The sequence below is a fragment of the Procambarus clarkii genome, chromosome 58 (genome assembly GCF_040958095.1).
Source record: "Procambarus clarkii isolate CNS0578487 chromosome 58, FALCON_Pclarkii_2.0, whole genome shotgun sequence".
Taxonomy (NCBI): domain Eukaryota; kingdom Metazoa; phylum Arthropoda; class Malacostraca; order Decapoda; family Cambaridae; genus Procambarus; species Procambarus clarkii.
The window spans coordinates 4,347,385-4,362,090 of record NC_091207.1 but is presented as its reverse complement, the minus strand read 5'-3'; positions in this window follow the sequence as shown (position 1 = coordinate 4,362,090).

Below are 14,706 nucleotides of genomic sequence, written 5' to 3'. Positions count from 1 at the left end.
CATTACGCTTCACTGTTGGAGGTAAATCAAAAATCAATTCTCCAAAATTCATTTTTATTTCATTCAAAATTCATTTGAATTTTCATTTGAATTTTGGAGAATTGATTTTTGATTTACCTCCAACAGTGAAGCGTAATGTACGAAAGATTGAGAAAATTCGTGTTAGAATTATTAATCTTACTTTTTCGGTCATATTTAATAATATATGTCTACAGGAAAGACTGCTACCAAAATATACTAATATATATATATATATATATATATATATATATATATATATATATATATATATATATATATATATATATATATATATATATATATATATGTCGTACCTAGTACCCAGAACGCACTTCTCAGCCTACTATGCAAGGCCCGATTTGCCTAATAAGCCAAGTTTTCCTGAATTAATATATTTTCTCAAATTTTTTTCTTATGAAATGATAAAGCTACCCATTTCATTATGTATGAGGTCAATTTTTTTTATTAGAGTTAACATTAACGTAGATATATGACCGAACCTAACCAACCCTACCTAACCTAACCTAACCTAACTTTATAGGTTAGGTTAGGTTAGGTAGCGGAAAAAGTTAGGTTAGGTTAGGTTAGGTAGGTTAGGTTGCCAAAAAACAATTAATTCATGAAAACTTGGCTTTTTAGGCAAATCCGGCCTTGCATAGTAGGCTGAGAAGTGCGTTCTGGCTACTAGGTACGACATATATATATATATATATATATATATATATATATATATATATATATATATATATATATATATATATATATATATATATATATATATATATATATACACACACACACACACTAGCTGTACCTGCCACGCGTTGCTGTGGCTCAGTCTGGTTAAATGGGAAAGGATGAAAAGAGAAAACCCACGTTTCTAACAGGTTTAATTTCACAGTGATTGTGAGTATACAATATTTTTTGTTGTTCAATTGTCTGTGGAAATATAGAGATTGTCTGGTTTGCCGACTCTAAAACACACAACATATCATTTTCCATGTGTGAAGCAATCCGTGTCTAGGTATAAACTGCTCAATTCTAAAGATTGACCCTGAGTTTTGTTGACGGTGATTGCAAATGCCAATCGAATTGGAAATTTCATTCTCTTAAATTGAAATGGCATATCTGTTGAAATCATAAGAATGTGAGGAATGAGGACATATTCACATTTGAAAGGTCCTGTCAAGATTGTTGCTTCTACGATGTCGCTGATTAATTTTTTTACTGCAAGGCGCATGACGTTGTGAAGTTTTGACTGGTTGATATTTTGCAACATCATAATTGGCAAGCCGATTTTCAATTGCAGTACGTGTGATGGTATTCCTGGCAGATCGAGTGAACTCAAAAATTCTGTTGGATAATTAACTGCTTTATCTGCTTCCACAATAGTGTTGACGGACTTGTATTAAGTGGACTTTTCTTTATTCATTATTCACAACATTATTTAGTGTATGTGGGTTGAGGTCTGAATAGATAAGGGTAGTATCGTCAGCAAACAATATAGGTTTGAGAATATTAGAGACATTAGGCAGATCGTTTATATATATAAGAAATAGAAGAGGTCCTAAGATACTGCCCCGTGGCACTCCAACGGTGATTGGTAGAGTGAAAGAAGTTGTATCATTGATGGTTACATATTGGTGTCTGTCACTAAGATAGGATCGGATGTAGTCAAGGGCAAGGCCTCGGATTCCATAATGCTGGAGTTTAAGTAAGAGGTAGTTGTGATTAACAGTATCAAAGGCTTTTCTTAGGTCAATGAAGAGTCCAATCAGAAACACATTTTTGTCAAGGGCTGAGTAGATAACGTCAAGGAGACTAATGATTGCATCGTTGGTGCTCTTTTGGAACCGGAAGCCAAACTGGCAGAGGCTGAGTATGTCGAATTTTACGAGGTAGGAATAGAGCTCTTTGTAAATAATTTTTTCAAATATTTTTGATAGAATAGGTAGATTTGATATTGGTCTATAATTGTTTATGTCCGCCGGATTGCCTCCTTTATGGACTGGCGTTACTCTTGCTTTTTTTGAGGATATGAGGGAAGGTGTGACTCTCTATAGATTTGTTGAACAGTAGTGCTATGGGTGGGGCAAGGGCATGGGAAGCTCTCTTGTAAACAATGGACGGAATTTCACTGGTGTTCCCTGCCTTGGTTTTTAGAGAGTGTATGATGGACACAACATCTGCCGGGCTGACTGGTGAAAGGAGAAGAGAGTTTGGATAGCTGCCTGAGAGATATGTGTTAATATGTGTCTGAGTCTGTGGGATTTTACTGGCAAGATTAGCACCAACCGATGAAAAGAAACTATTAAATTCATTTGCCATTTCTAAATCAGTTGACGGTATATCCCCATCCTTGTAGAGTTTTATTTGGTTATGTGAGTGTTGTTTAGTTCCTAGGATACTAGAGATTGTTTTCCAAGTGCTTTTCATGTTGCCATTTGCTTCATTGAATCTATTCACATAATATGCAAGTTTTGCCTTTCTTATGATACTGGTAAGCATTGATGAGTACCTTTTAGCTACTTCCTTTGAAACTAGGCCAATCCTAAGTTTCTTTTCATATTCATGTTTCTTGTTGATTGAGTTGAGAATGCCACTTGTGAGCCATGGATTGTTTAATCTTTTGTCAGTTACTTGCTTGGTAAGAAGGGGACAATGAAGGTTGTAGAGGCTTAGAGTTTTGGAGAGGAAGAGGTTAGCTAATGAATTTATATCCTGGGTATTATTGAATTAAGAATCCCAGTTAATATTGTGAAGTGCATCTGTAAGATTGCCTATAGCTGATTCACTGTGTAGCCTAATTGAAAGTTTCTTGCTTTTTGGTGGTGTTATGTCCATGTTCGCTATGAGAAAGGTAGGATAGTGGTCAGTTGTTCTGTCGTAGATTATACCAGATACAAGGGGAGCTGTTATGTTTGTCCATATATGGTCCAAGGTAGTGGCTGATGTTTGAGTGACTCGAGTAGGTTTGGTGATTGTGGGGATTAGCATACAGGAGTTCATGCTGTTAAGGAAATAGTCAACTTGAGATAAATTTTGTTGACCCAGGTCAATATTAAAGTCTCTTCCCAGGAGGAGGATATATATATATATATATATATATGTCGTACCTAGTAGCCAGAACTCACTTTTTGGCCTACTATTCAAGGCCCGATTTGCCTTATAAGCCAAGTTTTCCTGAATTAATATATTTTTTCTAATTTTTTTCTTATGAAATGATAAAGCTACCCATTTCATTATGTATGAGGTCAATTTTTTTTTATTGGAGTTAAAATTAACGTAGATATATGACCGAACCTAACCAACCAAACCTAACCTAACCTAACCTATATTTATAGGTAAGGTTAGGTTAGGTAGCCAAAAAAAGCTAGGTTAGGTTAGGTTAGGTAGGTTAGGTAGACGAAAAAACATTAATTCATGAAAACTTGGCTTATTAGGCAAATCGGGCCTTGAATAGTAGGCTGAGAAGTGCGTTCTGGCTATTAGGTACGACATATATATATATATATATATATATATATATATATATATATATATATATATATATATATATATATATATATATATATATATATATATATATATTAAAGTGTGAAATCATCTTAATTAAATTAATATCATCATCATCTTAATCATCTTAATTTTAATCATCTTAATTATCATCTTAATTAGAAAATCATCTTAATTAATTAATAAAGAAATCATCTTAATTAATTAATACCCCCTCATCTGAATTAAAGTGTGAAATCAAGACCCATTAAAGTGTGAAATCATCTCATCTAGCCAACCAACCATAGATGCAGTGCGAACCATATTGCCAGGAGCCCAAGTGATCGCTCCCACCGACAGTGTGCTGCTAGGGGCACCTCTGGGCTCGAGCGCCATTGAGGTAGTCCTCGAAGAAAAGCTGAACGACCTGAGGAGGATGGAGGGAGGAATAGGGGCTTTGGACGCCCACGATGCTTTGTACCTTCTCACAAGGTGCCTGGCTTTGCCCAGACTGACCTATTTCCTAAGGTGTGCTCCCTCCTTCGACAGCCCAAAATTAACAGAATATGACACACTCCTAAGGTCAATAACCGTGAAAGTGTTAAACCTCTCCCTGCAAGATGACCAATGGGACCAAGCAACGCTCCCAGTTAGACTCGGGGGAATAGGTATTCGCAAGGCGACACAGTTAGCATTGCCAGCATTCTTATCTTCGACCAGTGCAACAGGTGAATTAGTTAAGGAAATACTACCGGAACACCTAAGAGACTTCATTGGGATTTATGATCCCAAATTCGCGGAAGGAGCCGGTCAGTGGGACACTCTCGTCAACTCTCATCCTCGACCGACTTTTCCAAATGACTGCAAACAGTCCAAATGGGATAGCCCCATAGTGGAGAACATCGCCACATCATTGCTGGAGGCAGCTTCCAGGAAGGACAAAGCGCGTCTTCTAGCTGTGCAAGCGCCCCATGCCGGGGACTTCCTGTTGGCAGTCCCTAATTCCGCCTTGGGCACCCGCCTGGACCATCGGACCCTAAGTATTGGTGTTGCTCTGCGCCTTGCCGCCCCTATCTCCTCCGAGCATCGGTGTATTTGCGGCCATGCACGGGCAGACCAATACGGCAGCCATGGTCTCATCTGTCGTAAGACACAGGGAAAGATTGCCAGACATGAAGCAGTCAATGACATCATCAAGAGAAGTTTGGCTTCAGCTGGATGCCCAGCACAAAGGGAACCTCAGTTGTGCAGACCTGACAACAGCCAAAAACGCCCAGATGGAGTCACCCTGCAGCCGTGGAGGGAAGGTAAACAGGTCGTGTGGGACTACACGTGTGCATCCACATTGGCTGATACCTATCTACCTTACAGCGCAGCTGAGGGAGGCGGGGCGGCCACCTTCAGGGAGACCCAGAAAACTAACAAGTACAGGGACCTAGAACGTTGTTACAGGTTCGTGCCAATAGGCTCTGAGACTCTGGGCGCCTGGGGTAAATGTGCACTTAAGTTCCTGAAGGAGCTGGGCGAGGAACTCATTGGGAAGACTAGAGACCCAAGAGCGGCCAGTTTTATGTTCCAGCGCCTCAGTGTCGCTGTTCAGAGGGGAAATGCGTGCTGTATCTTGGGTACGCACCCGACCCCCGAGGAGCTGGACGAGGTCTTCGAACACTGATTGGTATATTGTTATATTGTTATATAAGTGTGTGTTTTCTGTAAACTGTAGCATTACAATAAAATCAAATAAAAAAAAAATAATAGGGGTGGTAGGAGAGGAAAAGATTAAAGTATTCAGTGAGAATCCACAAGATCTTCTCTGAACACTATTTATTTTCTTCTTTGAGGATGTGGGTCCCTTTAATTAAACCAGTGGTGGTACCCCTAAATATATATATATATATATATATATATATATATATATATATATATATATATATATATATATATATATATATTATTAAATATGACCGAAAAAGTAAGATTAATAATTCTAACACGAATTTTCTCAATCTTTCGTACATTACGCTTCACTGTTGGAGGTAAATCAAAAATCAATTCTCCAAAATTCATTTTTATTTCATTCAAAATTCATTTGAATTTTCATTTGAATTTTGGAGAATTGATTTTTGATTTACCTCCAACAGTGAAGCGTAATGTACGAAAGATTGAGAAAATTCGTGTTAGAATTATTAATCTTACTTTTTCGGTCATATTTAATAATATATGTCTACAGGAAAGACTGCTACCAAAATATACTAATATATATATATATATATATATATATATATATATATATATATATATATATATATATATATATATATATATATATATATATATATATATATATATATATATATATATATATATATATATATATATATATATATGTCGTACCTAGTACCCAGAACGCACTTCTCAGCCTACTATGCAAGGCCCGATTTGCCTAATAAGCCAAGTTTTCCTGAATTAATATATTTTCTCAAATTTTTTTCTTATGAAATGATAAAGCTACCCATTTCATTATGTATGAGGTCAATTTTTTTTATTAGAGTTAACATTAACGTAGATATATGACCGAACCTAACCAACCCTACCTAACCTAACCTAACCTAACTTTATAGGTTAGGTTAGGTTAGGTAGCGGAAAAAGTTAGGTTAGGTTAGGTTAGGTAGGTTAGGTTGCCAAAAAACAATTAATTCATGAAAACTTGGCTTTTTAGGCAAATCCGGCCTTGCATAGTAGGCTGAGAAGTGCGTTCTGGCTACTAGGTACGACATATATATATATATATATATATATATATATATATATATATATATATATATATATATATATATATATATATATATACACACACACACACACTAGCTGTACCTGCCACGCGTTGCTGTGGCTCAGTCTGGTTAAATGGGAAAGGATGAAAAGAGAAAACCCACGTTTCTAACAGGTTTAATTTCACAGTGATTGTGAGTATACAATATTTTTTGTTGTTCAATTGTCTGTGGAAATATAGAGATTGTCTGGTTTGCCGACTCTAAAACACACAACATATCATTTTCCATGTGTGAAGCAATCCGTGTCTAGGTATAAACTGCTCAATTCTAAAGATTGACCCTGAGTTTTGTTGACGGTGATTGCAAATGCCAATCGAATTGGAAATTTCATTCTCTTAAATTGAAATGGCATATCCGTTGAAATCATAAGAATGTGAGGAATGAGGACATCTTCACATTTGAAAGGTCCTGTCAAGATTGTTGCTTCTACGATGTCGCTGATTAATTTTTTTACTGCAAGGCGCATGACGTTGTGAAGTTTTGACTGGTTGATATTTTGCAACATCATAATTGGCAAGCCGATTTTCAATTGCAGTACGTGTGATGGTATTCCTGGCAGATCGAGTGAACTCAAAAATTCTGTTGGATAATTAACTGCTTTATCTGCTTCCACAATAGTGTTGACGGACTTGTATTAAGTGGACTTTTCTTTATTCATTATTCACAACATTATTTAGTGTATGTGGGTTGAGGTCTGAATAGATAAGGGTAGTATCGTCAGCAAACAATATAGGTTTGAGAATATTAGAGACATTAGGCAGATCGTTTATATATATAAGAAATAGAAGAGGTCCTAAGATACTGCCCTGTGGCACTCCAACGGTGATTGGTAGAGTGAAAGAAGTTGTATCATTGATGGTTACATATTGGTGTCTGTCACTAAGATAGGATCGGATGTAGTCAAGGGCAAGGCCTCGGATTCCATAATGCTGGAGTTTAAGTAAGAGGTAGTTGTGATTAACAGTATCAAAGGCTTTTCTTAGGTCAATGAAGAGTCCAATCAGAAACACATTTTTGTCAAGGGCTGAGTAGATAACGTCAAGGAGACTAATGATTGCATCGTTGGTGCTCTTTTGGAACCGGAAGCCAAACTGGCAGAGGCTGAGTATGTCGAATTTTACGAGGTAGGAATAGAGCTCTTTGTAAATAATTTTTTCAAATATTTTTGATAGAATAGGTAGATTTGATATTGGTCTATAATTGTTTATGTCCGCCGGATTGCCTCCTTTATGGACTGGCGTTACTCTTGCTTTTTTTGAGGATATGAGGGAAGGTGTGACTCTCTATAGATTTGTTGAACAGTAGTGCTATGGGTGGGGCAAGGGCATGGGAAGCTCTCTTGTAAACAATGGACGGAATTTCACTGGTGTTCCCTGCCTTGGTTTTTAGAGAGTGTATGATGGACACAACATCTGCCGGGCTGACTGGTGAAAGGAGAAGAGAGTTTGGATAGCTGCCTGAGAGATATGTGTTAATATGTGTCTGAGTCTGTGGGATTTTACTGGCAAGATTAGCACCAACCGATGAAAAGAAACTATTAAATTCATTTGCCATTTCTAAATCAGTTGACGGTATATCCCCATCCTTGTAGAGTTTTATTTGGTTATGTGAGTGTTGTTTAGTTCCTAGGATACTAGAGATTGTTTTCCAAGTGCTTTTCATGTTGCCTTTTGCTTCATTGAATCTATTCACATAATATGCAAGTTTTGCCTTTCTTATGATACTGGTAAGCATTGATGAGTACCTTTTAGCTACTTCCTTTGAAACTAGGCCAATCCTAAGTTTCTTTTCATATTCATGTTTCTTGTTGATTGAGTTGAGAATGCCACTTGTGAGCCATGGATTGTTTAATCTTTTGTCAGTTACTTGCTTGGTAAGAAGGGGACAATGAAGGTTGTAGAGGCTTAGAGTTTTGGAAAGGAAGAGGTTAGCTTATGAATTTATATCCTGGGTATTATTGAATTCAGAATCCCAGTTAATATTGTGAAGTGCATCTGTAAGATTGCCTATAGCTGATTCACTGTGTAGCCTAATTGAAAGTTTCTTGCTTTTTGGTGGTGTTATGTCCATGTTCGCTATGAGAAAGGTAGGATAGTGGTCAGTTGTTCTGTCGTAGATTATACCAGATACAAGGGGAGCTGTTATGTTTGTCCATATATGGTCCAAGGTAGTGGCTGATGTTTGAGTGACTCGAGTAGGTTTGGTGATTGTGGGGATTAGCATACAGGAGTTCATGCTGTTAAGGAAATAGTCAACTTGAGATCAATTTTGTTGACCCAGGTCAATATTAAAGTCTCTTCCCAGGAGGAGGATATATATATATATATATATATATATATATATATATATATATATATATATATATATATATATATATATATATATATATGTCGTACCTAGTACCCAGAGCGCACTTCTCAGCCTACTATGCAAGGCCCGATTTGCCTAATAAGCCAAGTTTTCCTGAATTAATATATTTTCTCTAATTTTTTTCTTATGAAATGATAAAGCTACCCATTTCATTATGTATGAGGTCAATTTTTTTTTATTGGAGTTAAAATTAACGTAGATATATGACCGAACCTAACCAACCCTACCTAACCTAACCTAACCTATCTTTATAGGTTAGGTAGCCGAAAAAGTTAGGTTAGGTTAGGTTAGGTAGGTTAGGTGGTCGAAAAACAATTAATTCATGAAAACTTGGCTTATTAGGCAAATTGGGCTTTGCATACTAGGCTGAGAAGTGCGTTCTGGCTACTAGCTACGACATATATATATATATATATATATATATATATATATATATATATATATATATATATATATATATATATATATTAGTATATTTTGGTAGCAGTCTTTCCTGTAGACATATATTATTAAATATGACCGAAAAAGTAAGATTAATAATTCTAACACGAATTTTCTCAATCTTTCGTACATTACGCTTCACTGTTGGAGGTAAATCAAAAATCAATTCTCCAAAATTCATTTTTATTTCTAGTCTGACTCGACACGGGCGCGTTTCGTAAAACTTATTACATTTTCAAAGACTTTAGTTCACAAATACACAACTGATTAGAACTTACGTAAGTTCTAATCAGTTGTGTATTTGTGAACTAAAGTCTTTGAAAATGTAATAAGTTTTACGAAACGCGCCCGTGTCGCGTCAGACTAGAAATAAAAATGAATTTTGGAGAATTGATTTTTGATTTACCTCCAACAGTGAAGCGTAATGTACGAAAGATTGAGAAAATTCGTGTTAGAATTATTAATCTTACTTTTTCGGTCATATTTAATAATATATATATATATATATATTTATATATATATATATATATATATATATATATATATATATATATATATTAGTATATTTTGGTAGCAGTCTTTCCTTTAGACATATATTATTAAATATGACCGAAAAAGTAAGATTAATAATTCTAACACGAATTTTCTCAATCTTTCGTACATTACGCTTCACTGTTGGAGGTAAATCAAAAATCACTTCTCCAAAATTCATTTTTATTTCTAGTCTGACGCGACACGGGCGCGTTTCGTAAAACTTATTACATTTTCAAAGACTTCACAAATACACAACTGATTAGAACGTATCTCTGATTTTATATCTACATTTGAGTGAGGTGGGAAGGGTGATGTGGCATTAACACAAGACAGAACAAGAGGGGATATTAATAGGGTATTAAAAGTATCAACACAAGACAGAACAGAAACAATGGGTATTGAATAGAAGTGTTTGTAGAAAGCCTATTGGTCCATATTTCTTGATGCTTCTATATTGGAGCGGAGTCTTGAGGTGGGTAGAATATAGTTGTGCAATAATTGGCTGTTGATTGCTGGTGTTGACTTCTTGATGTGTAGTGCCTCGCAGACGTCAAGCCGCCTGCTATTGCTGTATCTATCGATTATTTCTGTGTTGTTTACTAGGATTTCTCTGGCGATGGTTTGGTTGTGGGAAGAGATTATATGTTCCTTAATGGAGCCCTGTTGCTTATGCATCGTTAAACGCCTAGAAAGAGATGTTGTTGTCTTGCCTATATACTGGGTTTTTTGGAGCTTACAGTCCCCAAGAGGGCATATGAAGGCATAGACGACGTTGGTCTCTTTTAAATCGTTCTGCTTTGTGTCTGGAGAGTTTCTCATCAGTAGGCTGGCCGTTTTTCTGGTTTTATAGTAAATCGTCAGTTGTATCCTATGATTTTTGTTTGTAGGGATAACGTTTCTATTAACAATATCTTTCAGGACCCTTTCCTCCGTTTTATGAGCTGTGGAAAAGAAGTTCCTGTAAAATAGTCTAATAGGGGGTATAGGTGTTGTGTTAGTTGTCTCTTCAGAGGTTGCATGGCGTTTCACTTTCCTTCTTATGATGTCTTCGACGAAACCATTGGAGAAGCTGTTGTTGACTAGGAACTGCCTTACCCTACAGAGTTCTTCGTCGACTTGCTTCCATTCTGAGCTGTGGCTGAGAGCACGGTCGACATAAGCGTTAACAACACTCCTCTTGTACCTGTCTGGGCAGTCGCTGTTGGCATTTAGGCACATTCCTATGTTCGTTTGCTTAGTGTAGACTGCAGTGTGGAAACCTCCGCTCTTTTCCATGACTGTTACATCTAGAAAGGGCAGCTTCCCATCCTTTTCCATCTCGTAAGTGAAACGCAGCACGGAACTCTGCTCAAATGCCTCCTTCAGCTCCTGCAGATGTCTGACATCAGGTACCTGTGTAAAAATGTCGTCAACATACCTGCAGTATATGGCCGGTTTCAAGTTCATGTCGACTAAGACTTTTTGCTCGATGGTACCCATGTAGAAGTTTGCAAACAGGACACCTAGGGGAGAACCCTTGGCGACCCCATCTACTTGCTTATACATGTGCCCATCCGGGCTCAAGAAGGGTGCCTCTTTAGTACAAGCTTAGAGTAGTTTCCTTAGAATATTTTCTGATATGTCAAGAGGAGTACAGGCCGGATCACGATACACTCTGTCGGCTATCATCCCGATTGTCTCGTCCACAGGTGCGTTGGTAAACAGTGATTCTACGTCCAACGAGGCTCTTATCCTTGTGGCCCGTGTGCCCCGCAGTAAGTCAACAAGTTCCTTTGGAGACTTCAGGCTGAAGGCGCAAGGGACATAAGGAGTCAGCAGGCCGTTCAGTCGCTTCGCCAGTCTGTACGTGGGTGTGGGTATCTGGCTGATGATTATATATATATATATATATATATATATATATATATATATATATATATATAAATATATATATATATATATATATATATATATATATATATATATACATATAATAATAATATATGTCTACAGGAAAGACTAATATATATAATTATATATTAGTATATATATAATATAATAATATTAATATATATATAATAATATATGTCTACAGGAAAGACTGCTACCAAAATATACTTATACACTAATATATATATATATATATAACTGAAAACTCACACCCCAGAAGTGACTCGAACCCATACTCCCAGATGCCACGCAACTGGTATGTACAAGACGCCTTAATCCACTTGACCATCACGACCGGACATAATGAGGTGATAGCCGAGGCTATTTGAACCACCCCACCGCCGGCACTCGGATAGTAATCTTGGGCATAGCATTTTACCAAATCACCTCATTCTTTGGGGCACACGTGAGGAACACAAATGCGAACAAGCCTGAATGGTCCCCAGGACAATATGCAACTGAAAACTCACACCCAAGAAGTGACTCGAACCCATACTCCCAGATGCCACGCAACTGGTATGTACAAGACGCCTTAATCCACTTGACCATCACGACCGGACATAATGAGGTGATAGCCGAGGCTATTTGAACCACCCCACCGCCGGCACTCGGATAGTAATCTTGGGCATAGCATTTTACCAAATCACCTCATTCTTTGGGGCACACGTGAGGAACACAAATGCGAACAAGCCTGAATGGTCCCCAGGACAATATGCAACTGAAAACTCACACCCCAGAAGTGACTCGAACCCATACTCCCAGATGCCACGCAACTGGTATGTACAAGACGCCTTAATCCACTTGACCATCACGACCGGACATAATGAGGTGATAGCCGAGGCTATTTGAACCACCCCACCGCCGGCACTCGGATAGTAATCTTGGGCATAGCATTTTACCAAATCACCTCATTCTTTGGGGCACACGTGAGGAACACAAATGCGAACAAGCCTGAATGGTCCCCAGGACAATATGCAACTGAAAACTCACACCCCAGAAGTGACTCGAACCCATACTCCCAGATGCCACGCAACTGGTATGTACAAGACGCCTTAATCCACTTGACCATCACGACCGGACATAATGAGGTGATAGCCGAGGCTATTTGAACCACCCCACCGCCGGCACTCGGATAGTAATCTTGGGCATAGCATTTTACCAAATCACCTCATTCTTTGGGGCACACGTGAGGAACACAAATGCGAACAAGCCTGAATGGTCCCCAGGACAATATGCAACTGAAAACTCACACCCCAGAAGTGACTCGAACCCATACTCCCAGATGCCACGCAACTGGTATGTACAAGACGCCTTAATCCACTTGACCATCACGACCGGACATAATGAGGTGATAGCCGAGGCTATTTGAACCACCCCACCGCCGGCACTCGGATAGTAATCTTGGGCATAGCATTTTACCAAATCACCTCATTCTTTGGGGCACACGTGAGGAACACAAATGCGAACAAGCCTGAATGGTCCCCAGGACAATATGCAACTGAAAACTCACACCCCAGAAGTGACTCGAACCCATACTCCCAGATGCCACGCAACTGGTATGTACAAGACGCCTTAATCCACTTGACCATCACGACCGGACATAATGAGGTGATAGCCGAGGCTATTTGAACCACCCCACCGCCGGCACTCGGATAGTAATCTTGGGCAAGGCATTTTACCAAATCACCTCATTCTTTGGGGCACACGTGAGGAACACAAATGCGAACAAGCCTGAATGGTCCCCAGGACAATATGCAACTGAAAACTCACACCCCAGAAGTGACTCGAACCCATACTCCCAGATGCCACGCAACTGGTATGTACAAGACGCCTTAATCCACTTGACCATCACGACCGGACATAATGAGGTGATAGCCGAGGCTATTTGAACCACCCCACCGCCGGCACTCGGATAGTAATCTTGGGCATTAGTTGCATATTGTCCTGGGGACCATTCAGGCTTGTTCGCATTTGTGTTCCTCACGTGTGCCCCAAAGAATGAGGTGATTTGGTAAAATGCTATGCCCAAGATTACTATCCGAGTGCCGGCGGTGGGGTGGTTCAAATAGCCTCGGCTATCACCTCATTATGTCCGGTCGTGATGGTCAAGTGGATTAAGGCGTCTTGTACATACCAGTTGCGTGGCATCTGGGAGTATGGGTTCGAGTCACTTCTGGGGTGTGAGTTTTCAGTTGCATATTGTCCTGGGGACCATTCAGGCTTGTTCGCATTTGTGTTCCTCACGTGTGCCCCAAAGAATGAGGTGATTTGGTAAAATGCTTGCCCAAGATTACTATCCGAGTGCCGGCGGTGGGGTGGTTCAAATAGCCTCGGCTATCACCTCATTATGTCCGGTCGTGATGGTCAAGTGGATTAAGGCGTCTTGTACATACCAGTTGCGTGGCATCTGGGAGTATGGGTTCGAGTCACTTCTGGGGTGTGAGTTTTCAGTTGCATATTGTTCTGGGGACCATTCAGGCTTGTTCGCATTTGTGTTCCTCACGTGTGCCCCAAAGAATGAGGTGATTTGGTAAAATGCTATGCCCAAGATTACTATCCGAGTGCCGGCGGTGGGGTGGTTCAAATAGCCTCGGCTATCACCTCATTATGTCCGGTCGTGATGGTCAAGTGGATTAAGGCGTCTTGTACATACCAGTTGCGTGGCATCTGGGAGTATGGGTTCGAGTCACTTCTGGGGTGTGAGTTTTCAGTTGCATATTGTCCTGGGGACCATTCAGGCTTGTTCGCATTTGTGTTCCTCACGTGTGCCCCAAAGAATGAGGTGATTTGGTAAAATGCTATGCCCAAGATTACTATCCGAGTGCCGGCGGTGGGGTGGTTCAAATAGCCTCGGCTATCACCTCATTATGTCCGGTCGTGATGGTCAAGTGGATTAAGGCGTCTTGTACATACCAGTTGCATGGCATCTGGGAGTATGGGTTCGAGTCACTTCTGGGGTGTGAGTTTTCAGTTGCATATTGTCCTGGGGACCATTCAGGCTTGTTCGCATTTGTGTTCCTCACGTGTGCCCCAAAGAATGAGGTGATTTGGTAAAATGCTATGCCCAAGATTACTATCCGAG